At 53.0% G+C, this 13,521-nt stretch overlaps 1 protein-coding gene across 4 annotated transcripts in view; it reads left to right on the top strand.

Moving 5' to 3' along the window:
* LOC105483408 (extracellular leucine rich repeat and fibronectin type III domain containing 1) overlaps positions 1 to 13,521 on the top strand; it is an 82,879-nt gene that overhangs the window by 34,899 nt on the left and 34,459 nt on the right. For 2 of the 4 annotated variants that reach the window (XM_011744296.3, XM_071095442.1), the window contains exon 2: positions 8,725 to 8,883. The gene's annotated coding sequence lies outside the window, so the exon portion shown is untranslated. Of the gene's footprint in view, positions 1 to 8,724; positions 8,889 to 13,521 lie in introns of all 4 variants that reach the window. The other 2 variants (XM_011744290.3, XM_011744291.3) reach the window with 1 other exon arrangement.

Here is a 13,521-nt window from a genome sequence, read left to right as displayed (position 1 = left end):
GACCCTCCCCAAGGTTTATACCCCAGAGAACAGTCGCCGGTCTCAGGTATGCACAGCTTTACGCCAGCTCTTTCCCAGAGCAGTGGTGAGGCTTTGCACCCTCAGGACAGCGGGCGAGAGTTCCTGTTGCTCCACATCCTCCTTCCCCAGAGCCAGATCTGACGAGATGCTTGAAGCCTCCCCGTCTGGTGGGTGTGTCCCGGTATCTTACCAAGCTTTCATTTGAATTTCCCTGATGAGTAATGAAGTTGAGCACGGGGTTTTTGGCCGTGTGGATGTCCTCATTTGTGAAATGCCTTTTCAAGATCCCTGCTCATTTTATGACTGAGTGTTGGTTTTCCTTATTAATTCGTAAGAGGTGTTTATAGATTCCGAATGAGATCACAGTCTCTTGGAAGATAGCTATTGTGTAGCTTGTGTTTTAATACTGTGTATGATGTATGTGTGTGTGCGTGTGTGTATGTGTGTGTGCATGTATGTGTGTGTATGCTATGTGTGTGTATGCTATGTGCGTGTGTGCACATGTGTGTGCATGTGTGCGTGTGTGTGTGCGTGTGTGTATGATGTGTGTGTGTATGGTGTGTATGATTGTATGTGTGTGCGTGCGTGTGCACACGTGTATGTGTGTGTGTATATGTGTGTGTATGGTGTGTGTGCACGTGTGTGTATGATTGTGCATGTGTGCGTATGTGTGCATGTGCATGCATATTTTAGAGACAGAGTGTTGACCTGTTGCCTAGGCTGGAGTGCAGTGGTGGATCATGGCTCACTGCACCCTTGACCTCCCTTGCTCAAGTGATCCTCCCACCTCAGCCTCCAGAGTAGCTGGGACTACAGGCACACTCCATCATGCCTGGGTAATTTTTTAAACAAATTTTGTAGACACAGTGTCTTATTATGTTGTCCAGGCTAGATTTTCATAGTATATTTTTACGAGCAGAAATTCTTTATTTTTATGTAGTAATATTTGTCAGTATATTCTTGCATGAGTGGGAAGAAATTCTTCCCTGTCTCTTGATCATCAGTATATTTTTCTGGCTGGGTGTAGTGGCTCATGCTTGTAATGCCAGCACTTTGGGAGGCCGAGGTGGGAGGACTGCTTGAGCCCAGGAGTTCAAGACCAGCCTGGGCAACATAACAAGACCCCTTCTCTAAAAAAAAAAAAAAAAATTAGTGGGGCACGAATGTGCATGCCTGTAGTCCTAGCTACCTGGGAGACTGGGGTGGGAGGATCACCTGAGGCTGAGAAGCTCGAGGCTGCGGTAAGCTGTGATTATGTCACTGCATTCCAGCCTGTGAAACAGAGTGAGACCCTATCTCAATCTACAAATATATATTTGTATTATATATACATATTTTATCTTTTTTCTACTTTATCTTTCAAAATGTATAGTTCTTTTCCTGTTTAGGTCTGTAATCAGCCTGGAGTTGACTTTATATGTGATGTAAAGCAGGTATTCAGTTTCACTTTTTCCCATATATATTCAATTTATTAAAAAGTTATGCCTCCCCTATTAAGGGCTGTCTCATGGGTCAGTTTCTGGATTTTCTGTTTGTTCCATGGGCTTATGTGTCTAATCTTATAACAATATCTCAATCACCATAGCTTTATAATCAACTATCATTACCTGATAGAAGAAGACCCTCCCTCGGCCAGGCGTGGTGGCTCACGCCTGTAATCCCAGCACTTTGGGAGGCCAAGGCGGGCGGATCACGAGATCAGGAGATCGAGGCCATCCTGGCTAACACAGTGAAACCCCGTCTCTACTAAAAATACAAAAAAGTATCCTGGCGTGGTGGTGGGCGCCTGTAGTCCCAGGTACTCAGGAGGCTGAGGCAGGAGAATGGCATGAACCCAGGACACGGAGCTTGCAGTGAGCTGAGATCACGCCACTGCACTCCAGCCCGGGCGACAGAGTAAGACTCCGTCTCAAAAAAAAAAAAAAAAAAAAAAGAGGAAGAAGACCCTCCCTCCCTCCACCTTGTTCTTTTTATTTAGCGACATTCTTGGCCTTTTTTTCTTCCATATACATTTTAGAGTTAGCTTGTCAAGTTCCACAAAAAACAAAAATGGACTGTGATTTTTGATTGAGATTGCCTTGAATGTATAAATTAATTTGAAGAGTGTTGACATTTCATAAATGTTCATTTTCTATTCATTACAGATGTATAGAAATTCAATATATATTTGTATGTGAATTTTATGCTAATATTGTATTAATGTTGGTAACATATACATTCTTTTGGACTTTTTATGTGCATAATCACATTGTCTGTGGATAGCTAGAGCTTCATTTCTTTCTTTCCAAATCTTATAATTTTTGTTTCCTTTTCTTGCCTTATTGCAATGGCTGCAACTACTAGCACCGTGCTGAATCAAAGTGGTGGCAGCAAGCATCCTTGTGTTGCTCTTGATTGCAGAAAGTTACAGCTGCACCATGGTGTGATGTGCTGTAAGTTACGCACATGTTAAGAGTGTTTGATCTGTATTGCCAAATGACTTTCCAAAAGAATTGTGCCAATTTCACCATAACCATGCCAGCACTGCAGTGCACTGGGATTTATTTTAGTTCAGTGTTTTTGTTTTTTTAGATCACGTCTCCTTTGATGGGTCCATGGTGTCTCATTGCATTTTCTAAAAGTTTGCATTTCCCTGATTATACGGGAGGTTGGGCATTGGGCCATATGTTTTGTAAGCACCTGTATTTTCTGTTTTGTGTTTGTTCCTTTACCCATTTATTTATATGTTGTTGATGTTTCCCTAATCAATTCAAATGAGTTCTTTACATAATGAAGATAGTTATCATTTATCTGTCACGTTCGCCACAAATATCTTTCCCTCTCTGCCATATAGCTTTTAATTTGGGTTACTTTTTATGTTCCTTTTTCTTATTTTTATTTGGTCACATCTGCCTCCTTTTTCTTTTAAAATTTATTCTCTTCCTTCTGAGCTTGGAAAGCCTCTCTCCCTCCTGAGAACTGATAAGTATTGAATTCTGTTTTCTTCCAGCTTTTTTTATGGCTTAATATTTCATATTTAACTGTTTACCCCGTCTGGAATTTGTGGGGCTGTGGGGTGTGAAGTGAGGAGTTAATTGCTGCTTGCAGTTTACCAGGGGATGGAGCCTCATTTGCACTTCCAAGTCTCTGGGCTCGGCTTCCTCTGTCGGTGCTGAGCTGAGCAGGGGAGATTAAAGGAAGCAGGGAGGTGGCATCTTGCGAGCTGGGATTGATTGTGGAGCCCTAATTACCACGGGGACAGTCCTACTCGCAGCCTCTGCCTGAGTTTCAGTCCAAAGCGAAGAACTCTCGGCCGAGTTTAGCCACATCCAGTGTAACCCTGGGGAAGCCTCTGCATGTGTTTGAGACTTGGTTTCCCGGTCTGTGAAATGTGGGTACAGATGACACCTGTCCTGTAAGGGCCGTCACCGGGACTGTGTTCGCCGGGGTGTTTGTCTTGCAAAAAGCAAGTGGCCGGATGGGGTCAGTACAAATCCTAGCCCTTCTGTGTGACCTTGAGCAAGAGGCGTTGCTGCGGTGTGCCTCAGTTTCCCCATCTGAAAATGGGGGTAATAAAGCTGGAGTTTCCACCTCCTCGTGGGGCTGGGGGATGATTCTGCAAGTCAGCCCAAGGGAGGGCCTGGCGTTTGTGACAGGTGCACAATCGCTGGTGTTCTTGTTATGGCTGCCGCTCAGGAGAAGGTAGCCTGCAGCCAGGCGTGGTGGTCTCTGGGTGGGGGACCCTGCCAGCTGTGAGTGGGCTGGTGGGTGGGACCACCTCCCTTTCTCAGCGCTGATGGAGGCCATACTGTCCCCCTCATCACCCCAAAACTGGGCTGTGGGGAATGGGCACCCAGAGACCCAGTCTGTTAGTCCTGACCCAGACAAAAAGACCAGCATTGCCTGGAGAACCTACAATACACACACACAAGCACACACATACTCACACACAAGCACACATGCGTGCACACATGCACACGTGCATGCATGCACACACGCATGTATGCACACTTGTGCATGCATGCACATGCACACATGTATACACATGCACATGTGCACACACATGCATGCATGCACACACTTGCACATACATGCACACACGCACACATGTATACACACACTCGTGCATACGCTCATGCACACTCACACATGCATGTGCACATGTGCTCACACACAGCCAGACCCTCCGTAAACACATGGTGATACCCACAGAGCCATGTGGGTCATTGGGTCTCGGCTCCTCCCCACCCCAGGAGGCTTCACCCACAGCAGTACTAGGTGGGGGTCAGCTTAGGGTCCTGAGTGTGACCTGGGGTACGCAGTCAGATCACCCACTTCCCTTGCTTTTGAGTCCCATCTCCCTCACCCTGAGACCCCACATCACGTCACCCCTGTGAGGTCAGTGCCAGGCCTGGGCACTCCTCCCCAGCCAGGTGCCCGGTGCCCAGTGGGGGGCAGGGACTTGAGTGTGAACGTCCCCTGCCTGCTGAGGCCTGCCATATGCTGGGGTGTGGGCTGGGCAGGCCCCACACCAAGGGTCAGTCCTGTCCACCAGGGCTCAAGGTCAGCTTGGAGCCTCATGGAGCTCCCGGCTAGAGAGAGGGCAGCCGTGGGTGTCCCCATCAGAATGTGGAGGCGGGGACAGTGAGGATGGGCCCTGAATGGAGGAGCTAGCCTGGGTGTGTCTGCAAGAGGCTCCCAGGCGGGGGGCACAGCAAGTGCAGAGGGCAGAGGCGGGGACCTGCTGCTGGGGAAGGGCGTATTAGAGAACAGAGGGACACCCAGTGGCCAGAGGGCAGAGCCCGCAGGAAGAAGCAGCCCGAGGGCTGCACGTCACATCCACAGGGCCCGGGGTGGGCAGCATGGAGGTGCGGGGCGGCAGGGACCCTGGGTGGGGCGGCACAGCTGTGCGGGAGGCTAGGCTGCTGGCATCAGCAGGCGCCCCTCCTCCCCACCTCGCTAAACAATCATGCACAAAATATGCAAATGGTATAATTACTGTTATTTGTTTTGCTGATATAAGTGTTTGAAATGCAAATGTCAAGTTTGGGCGCCTTCATTTTTCCAACCCTCTCACCCGGACATTTGCAAGTTGATGAGTTGTTCCTCGTCCTGGAAGGAGGAGGAGGAGCTCCCCCCAGCCGCCCGGGTGCCAGGAGACTGAGTCCAGCTTGGCAGCCGCCCGAGGGCACCGCTGGGCCCCTCTTCCGACAGCACACAGTGGGCACCTCAGAAGGGAGGCCTCACAGCCTCACTGTGCACCTGTGTGATCGGCCCCTCGGAGCCTCAGTTTACCCAATCTCTGGGGGCTGCTGTCCCTCTGGGCCCCTGCCCTTTCTGGCTCATGGCAATTTAGTGGATGTCTTTGGGCCTTGGTTTCCCGTCCACAACATCCTGCACAGATTCGTTGCCCTTCTGTAAAGTAGGGTCTCAGCGTCCGGGGATGGTCCTCGGGGAGGTCTGATGAGCCCCCGAATATCACAGACGAAACTGCCTGTGTATTTTCCAGGGTGGGTTCTTAGCTTTGACCCCTCCAGCTCAGTGGTCTCTGAGGCTCCCCAGCCTGCAGTTCCAGACAAGATTGAGCTGTGAGCCTGCACCCTGATGAAGGGATCGTGACCATCTGTCACGATCATCCTTGTTCTACAGTGAGGGAAAGTGAGGCACAGCATTTCGGGGCTTTGTCAAGGTCATGGCCGTGGTGGTGTCGTTCAGCTGCCAGCCTAGCCTCCCTCTGGGTTCCTCCTCCGAGCCACCACGGACCACATACAAGGGCAGGAGCCACCACTTCTTCAAAACCCAGCAGCTGGCCAGGTGCGGTGGCTCACGCCTGTAATCCCAGCACTTTAGGAGACTGAGGCGGATGGATCACGAGGTCAGGAGTTCAAGACCAGCCTGGCCAAGATGGTGAAACCCTGTCTCTACTAAAACTACAAAAATTAGCCAGGCGTGGTGGCGGGTGCCTGTGATCCTAGCTACTCGGGAGGCTGAGGCAGAGAATTGCTTGAACCCGGGAGGCAGAGGTTGCAGTGAGCCGAGATCGCACCATTGCACTCCAGCCTGGGCAACAGAGTGAGACTCCATCTCAAAAAAAAAAACAACAAACAAACAAAAAACCCAGCAGCTCCACATCTTCCAAATCCCACCTTGCACTGCTGCCACCCACACCACCCTGAATCTCCACGACATGCAAATCTGGGCATGCCCCCTGCCTTCCCAGTGCAGCCCCTGGGCCAGCAACTGCTGCGTGTCAGATCACCAGCAACCCCAGGAATCCCTGATCGATGCTGGCTGTTCAGAAGCGTGGATTTCTAGCAGCAATGCAAGGGCCACTGTGAGGTTGTCTAATCACCTTCACTCCTGTAAAGCACACAGCCCCAGAGAGACCACCCTCCAGGCCTGGCTGGCTTCTACAGGGTGGATGAGTGGGCCCCTGCACCCCATCTTGTGTCCCGCCCCGCAGGTGCCATGTGTTGGCAGATGCCAGGTTGGATGTTGGGTTAAAGCTCAGGCCGTGCCCGAGGGGGTGCGTTGGATGCCTGGGCCTGCATGTGTCTGAGTGAGCCTTTGTGGAGAGCGATGGGTGTGCCTGTGCACGTGAGTGCATGCCTCTGTGCGTGCATGCATGTGTGAGTTCATGTGTATGTGCACACATGTGCAACCCGTGTACCTATGTGTGCACGTGCATACGTGTGTGTGTGTGTGTGTACACTCACAGTCTGCTTGTGACGCTAATGGAGAGTGAAACGCTCCAGGGCAGGTGCCCTGATGTGCACACCGTGCCCAGCACACACGTGTGAGAACACACAGAGCCCACTCCCACGGAGTCTGGGCCTCTGCTCGCAGTGACACGGTGGTTCCGTGATGCCTGGGTGTTCCGCCTTTGGATGGCTTTGCTGGAAAGTCCGAGAGCAGCTGGAAATCCGTGTCCTGGCTGGACCCCTCCACGTGACTATGGGCTGGCCACACATGTCTGTCTCCTAGTCTGTAATACGGAGTGCGTTGCAGAGCTGGGCTAGGTATACAGTAGGCACTCCGCAAGCATACATTCCTGCCTCTCCCCTGGGGCGTTGTGGGAGGCTGGTGGACAAATGCCCTGCGTCGCAGCATCTGCCCTCCCAGCGCGGGAAGCAGGGGCAACCCTGGGGCTGATGGGTGCCTTGGGAGGGACCTTGGGCAGGACCAAGCAAAGAAAGTGGGCATGGGCTGAGTAGACGGCAGGGGGGCTTACGGGGCAAAGGCCTGGGGCAGAGCAGGTGTGGGCCTGGAAGCCTCCCACTATGTTATTTCAGTTACCTTTTCCCACACAGGTTCAGCCTCATTAGCATATTCAAATACACACCATTATTATTTCAATTAGTGGTTAAGTAATTATCTCTAACTGATGAGCATCCCCCCACTTCCCCACGTATTTTTTGGTTATTTACATCCGCTTCTAACCCACAATTTTAGGTAATTACATGCCACTCACTCATCTATTTGCACACACACACTTCCGCCAGCGACAGGTTCCTGCTCGCCTTCTAGCACTCGCTCCAGCTCTGGAGCTGTGGGAGCCGGGCACAGGCAGACAGACCAGGGGGCCCCTCCTGACCCCTGCCAGGGCCTCCTGAGGTTCCCTCAGCCTCCAGGGGCACAGGTGCAGCAGAGCCCAGCGTCAGCCCCCTGCCTCCACACCAACCTTGCCAAGCCCTTTGCACCCAGAACCCCTCTTTGTCCTGCAGACACCACCTCCTCTGGTCCCTGCACCCCACCAGTACCCCACAGTGCTTCCCCTTCTGCCCTCCAGGTGCAAAGGCGTCATTCATGGGGCTGGGCTCTGCACCACACCCCAGCTGTGCGTCCCTGGCAGGATGACTTCTTCTCAGCCTCAGTTTCCCTATCTGCAGAATGGGAATCAGGTACCTCCTCATGGTGAAGAAAGCAAGTATGCTGGTGAAATGAGATGAGGCCTGGAGAATCCTCAGCACCAGGGCTGGGCATGCAGAACTTCCTGGGATTGATCCAGTGGGTAGATGAATGACCTGACCTGTGGGTAGCATAGTTCACTGACCAGCCCAAGGTCTCTTGCTCAGCAGACCAGCACAGAGCTGGGCTTGGGCCTGAGGCTTCTGCCTCCTGACTTAGTTTCCTTCTCGATCATTGGCCTGGCCTGGCACTTGGCATCCTCTACTCCCAGGCAGCTGGGGTGGGAGGTGCCAGGGAGAGGGCCCTGCTAGGGATGGAGCCAGGGTCTCTACCTAATCAGTCCAGCCTGTTGTTTCATCTGCCTTCACCTCATGTAGGGATGTTGGATGCAATGTGCCTGGAAGGTTCCCATGGACCCAGTGGCCCCAGAACCTCTGGGGCTGTGGCCCCAGAAGTGGGCCCCACCTTTGCCCCAAACACCTGGGCCACCGCCAAGTGACTAGAGCTGGAATTGGTTGCAGTGACCCCAGGTCTGGCAACTCCCTCGCTCTGCAGTTCAGCTCACATCTTGCATCTGCTGTTGGCTCCTCTCCCCTCTGTCCCGGCTGGCGCCTGGCTCCATGTGTCAGCCTGCTCTGTGTGTCAGGAAGTCCCCAGCCTCTACGATTTGTTCTTGAGTTGTGACGTACCTGCAGTCCGACACATGTGTGACCAACAGCTGGTGGCTCCGGCAGATGGGGTCTTCCAGCAGCTGAGACGGCTGCAGGAGGCTGTGCTCCATCCCTCCTCACCCTCCTCCCCTCTATCTCTGTGCAGGTGCAGCTGCCTTGGCGACCATTTGTCCTACAGTTTGTCTGGACCCAGGCTGTCCTGTGTGCTGGAATGAGGCGAACATGTCTATGAGCCCGGCAGGGAGGAATCCTCCAGCCTATTCCTCGCTGGTACACCAGGTTGTTGGCAGGCCCTGACACGCAAGTAAGGTATGCTCTTGTTCCTCATGCTCTATGCAGGGGGTTGCAGGGAAGGGGGACAGGAACAATTCCTAATGACCTGTGAGTAGGTGTGCCTGGAAGGAGATGGAGACAGAGTCAGGTGTCCTGCAGAAATAAGCATTTCTTAGGGATTGACCCTGGTTCAGTGGTGCTGCCCTCAGATGCAGAGAGTGGACAGAGGCCACAGGGGTGGCCTCGGAATTGGACAAGAGGAGCCTGGGGCTGACGGAGGACCTGGAAATGGTCTAAGTAGGTGGTGGCCATACTCGGGGTATGCCCATTATCCTTCCTGACAAGCCAGGATCAACCCTGAGGATTAGAGGAGACTTTATCTTCTACCACTTTTGTGAACAGATATGGTCCAGTGTTGGAGCATAAAACCACTATGTGAATAACATGGCGTAGGTCACATAGGTTAATATTGACTTGCAGTATATATTTGAAACAGGTTCTTGTCTGGAACAATATATACAAATTGTTGAATTGAATGCCTAGGTGAATAGGGGGGTGGAGGTCTCCATCCCAATGGCTTGCCAGATCTTTTGGTGACCCAGTTATGCAGTGTCTTTTCTGAGTTTCATCCTGCAGTGGGAAGGTAGCTGGACAAGTTTTTTTTCTGCAGCATTTTTCAGAAAGAGCAGATATGTCCTCTCTGGGCAACTGTACTTTGGATTTGGGAAACTTCATCCAGTTCTGGGACTCCAACTCAGCAGCTTTCAAATTTAGCAGGTCCTGTTACGTAGTTTGTCTAATAGAGCTTGGTTGTAATATCTAACTTGACCAGAAGGAGGCGATATTAAGTGACACAGTACACTGAAAAGTCTGGATTTTAGACTGTGGGTTTCCTCAATAAATAACTCATCTTCCATATTAAAGAGTTCTATATATTGAATTTATTTAAAGTGGTTGTGCTGCTTATGTTCTGCCAATTCCAATGGACCACAAGAGGAAGGCATCTGGGAATTTTCGGGTTCTCTCCTTCGTTACATGGGGGGACAGAAAGAGCCAATCCATCTAGAACCTCCCAAGTCTTGCCTTTTTCTGCTGATGATCAGATGATTCCCCAGACCCCTCCTCAGCTTTTAGAGGGAGGCTTCTCAGGAAGACAAGTTGAACTGGGCTCTGGGGAGGGATCCCAGAGGACCTCGTTTCCTGGGCTCTATCCTGCCCCCTCGCCCCTGCCACTATGGCATTATTTGAAAGCCTCACCAGGACTTGGTAGGGAGGAGTTCCACGCACAGCACTGGCCCTGCCAACAGCTTGTAGCATCTCCAATTTGGGAGGCCCTCAAGTTGCATCTGTTGCAGCTGTCTCATGTTACAGGTGGGAAAACTGAGGCCCGGGGGGCCACATAGTGATGCAGAGTCAGATCGGGGCAATAAGTCCCCTCTAACTCACAGGCCAGTGTTCGTTTCTCCACATCTTTCTCCTTCCTTCCCACAAAGGCTGGCAGGCGATGGGGTCCCCAGGACAGGCTGCTCCCTGCCCAGGCCCCAGCCCCTGGTCCACTGCGCTGTTAGCTCTGTCCTGCTCTACTGCCTTGAATATTACCTAGAATATTAGGCCTGGAAGACACCTTCGGGATCATGAACCTGTCTTTCTTGTTGTGTAGATGAGGAACTTGAAGCCCAGAGAAGGGAAGGGACTCACTCCCGAGACCACCCAGCAAAATCTTCACAAAGTGGGGGCGAGGCCCCAGATGTTCCATGCCCCCAGCCTGGAGTTCCCTGATGCACAGGGGGGCTGCCCTGCCCGAGCCAGGATCAGCAGGGACTCAGACGCCAGCCCTACCTGGCCCCATCTGTGGTCTTCCTCCTCCCCAGTGGGATAGTCTCTCCTTCCCATCTGGGATCCCTCCAAGCCCTGCTGACCTTGATACCACCTTTGTATTCCAGGGAAGATCCCCCTCCTCCTGGGAATATATGGACCAGGCTCCTGGGGGGTTCACAGCGAGAGCCCCGGGTCCAGGCTGCGTCTTCAGAGTGCAGCGATGTCCTCCCTGTGTGCAGACTCTGTGTTCCATGTGGGTCTGTCGGTTGGCCTAGAAAGTGGAAACGAGGGAACGAACCCGGGGTGGGTCCGCTGCGCAGGGATGGGTGGTGGCAGCTGCCACTGAGGCCAGCCTGTGGGACCCCTACTCAGCCTGTGCCCCAAACATCCAGAGGCCAGAGGAGGGGAGGGGAGGGAAGGGCAGGGAGTGTGGGAAGAGGAGGAGATGAGAGAGGAACAGAGAGATCCAGAAAATATAGAGACTTCTAGAAAGAGGAGGAGACAGCCAGAGGCTCAGAGAGACATGGGAAGGAAAAACCTTGAAGAGAGAGAGAGCGAGCGAGAGAGTGAGAAGATGAGAGCGAGCGAGAGAGAATGAGAGCGAAAAAGAGCGAAAGAGAGCGAGAGCGAGAGAGCACGCTCAGAAACAGAAATCCCGGTTTTCAGTTCTTCACATATTCATCCAATCTGTGTGATCACCTACCGAAGCAAAGCCCTGTGACAGTGATCTGCACCTGCCCCTCTGTGGGCAACAGTGTCCCCACCTGAAATGTGAGGATGTCCCCACAGACCCTCTCTCGATGGGGCCTCCCTGGGCTGGGAGCTCTTGGGAAGACAGGGCAGTCTGGGGGAGGGGACGGCAGCTCGGACCATGCCAGGAGCCCAGGAACCCCCGGCCTCCAGACTGAGACCCACATTGCGACAAACAGAACATAGAGGCCCACAGGGCTGCGGCAGAGTGTGGACAGTTAGGGTGAGGCTAGCGGACTGGGCTGTGTGGACCCCAGGCCATTGCACAGCCATTGGGGATGGGACAGTGGTTGGGAGGCCTGAGCTGAGCTTTGCTTGAGATGGTCAGCGGCAGCCACGGGCCTTCCCTCTCTGTGTCTTTACATATGGGGGTCCTTTTGCCTGGAACACCCTGTCCCCCAAGTTTGTCTGATTCTTTTCTTTTTTTTTTTTTGTAATCTTGCCCTGTCGCCTAGGCTGGAGTGCAGTGGTGCAATCTCGGCTGACTGCAAGCTCTGCCTCCAATTTTCAAGTGATTCTCCTGCCTCAGCCTCCCAAGTAGCTGGGATTACAGGCACCTGCTGCCATGCCCGGTTAATTTTTATATTTTCAGTAGAGACGGGGTTTTGCCGTGTTGGCCAGGCTGGTCTCAAACTCCTGACCTCAAGTGATCAGCCCGCCTCAGCCTCCCAAACTGCTGGGATTACAGGCGTGAGCCACCACACCTAGGCTTTCTTTCCTTTTTAAAGGTCAGACCACCTCTGTCCTGCTGGGTTTTGGATGTGAAATGCTGTGCAAGTCATTTCTACCTCTGACCTCCCTCTTTTATCTCTCATCTTTTATCAGGACAGCTTCAAGTCCCTGCCCACATTTTATCTATAAAATAGGGAAAATAAGGCCCCTCCCGGGAGGGAAGCCTTCAGTGGGATGTGTAGACTGCCTGGCATCAAGTAGGTGCTCATTCAACCACAGTGGGCATTGCCCTGAGCATGGAATGGGAACTCAGCAGTCTCCAGAACACCGATGCTCCATCCGTGTTAGTTTGTGCCTTCCTCCCAGAGATGCCTGTCCTTCCATCCCAGCCCAAGTTGAGGCTCCTTCAGGCTCACTGCAGCCTGGTGGGATCACCCCAGCCCCGTAGCCTCCAGAATCCTCTCCAGGCATGAAATCTCTGTCTTCTCTCTTGCATCAGCTCCACGCTGCTGACTCTGTGCTGTGAGCCTCAGAGCCCGGCAGGTGGGAGACGGTGCATAAACGTTTGTTGAATAAGTAGATGGGACGCTTCCCAGCCCGGCCCACCTCAGAAGGCAGGTGGTAAGACAGATGGGCCCTGGCTCCTGTGCGGTCTGATGTTGGAGGCAGCTGCTCCGCTGGTCTTCCTCAGGAACTTGGGGATGGGACGCATTGTTTCCGAGATCCCTTCTAGGGACATCCTTTTGTCATTCAGCGAGTTGAAGTTTCCCAGCTTCTAACACCTCTGCCCCTCTCCTCCATTCCTGCATTCAAGGCCTGGTCCCTAGAAGTTGCTTTTATCCAGGCAGTGATTGAGACTTTAGAAGGGGCTCTCTGGTATCCTGTGACCCTGGGTGACCTTGGCTGGACTCGTTCAGCACCAGGGAGAGAGGCCGGGGGTGGGCCGGCGGCTATGATAGGAGGTAGAGGCCTGTTCAAGACAGTAGGGCCTGGGAGCCCAGAGAGGTGAGCCCAGACCCTGTCTGCAAGCCCCTTCCCCTTCGTAGGTCTCAGTTTCCCTCTCTGGGGAGTGGGAGCGATGCCCTTGCTGGCAGAGGTGCTGCTGAAATGCAGGGCTGGCATCCCAGCGACTCGCCCAAGGCCACCTCACCAATCCCCGCATGCTGCGTGCAGCCGCTCCCCCAACACTGCCGCACGCCCGGCTCCCCTCCCCCACCTCTCCAGGAGCAGTTATTTATCTGCCGGAGGGTGACAGGCGGCTGTGGCTGGTGTGTTGAGCCGCCGTCCAGAGATCAGCTGGCGGCTGCCGAGCAAACAGCGCGAGCTAATCAGCAAAAGGTCACGCCAGCTCCCGGAGCCCCCGCGTTTGAAGTCTTGCCTCACACGGGCAGGCTGGAAGGAACCTGGGACGTTGAGTTAGTGGCTCAGT

The sequence above is a fragment of the Macaca nemestrina genome, chromosome 4, assembly GCF_043159975.1.
Source record: "Macaca nemestrina isolate mMacNem1 chromosome 4, mMacNem.hap1, whole genome shotgun sequence".
Lineage (NCBI taxonomy): Eukaryota > Metazoa > Chordata > Mammalia > Primates > Cercopithecidae > Macaca > Macaca nemestrina.
Note: the sequence above shows the minus strand (reverse complement) of the source record. Positions and strands in the feature narration are given on the sequence as shown.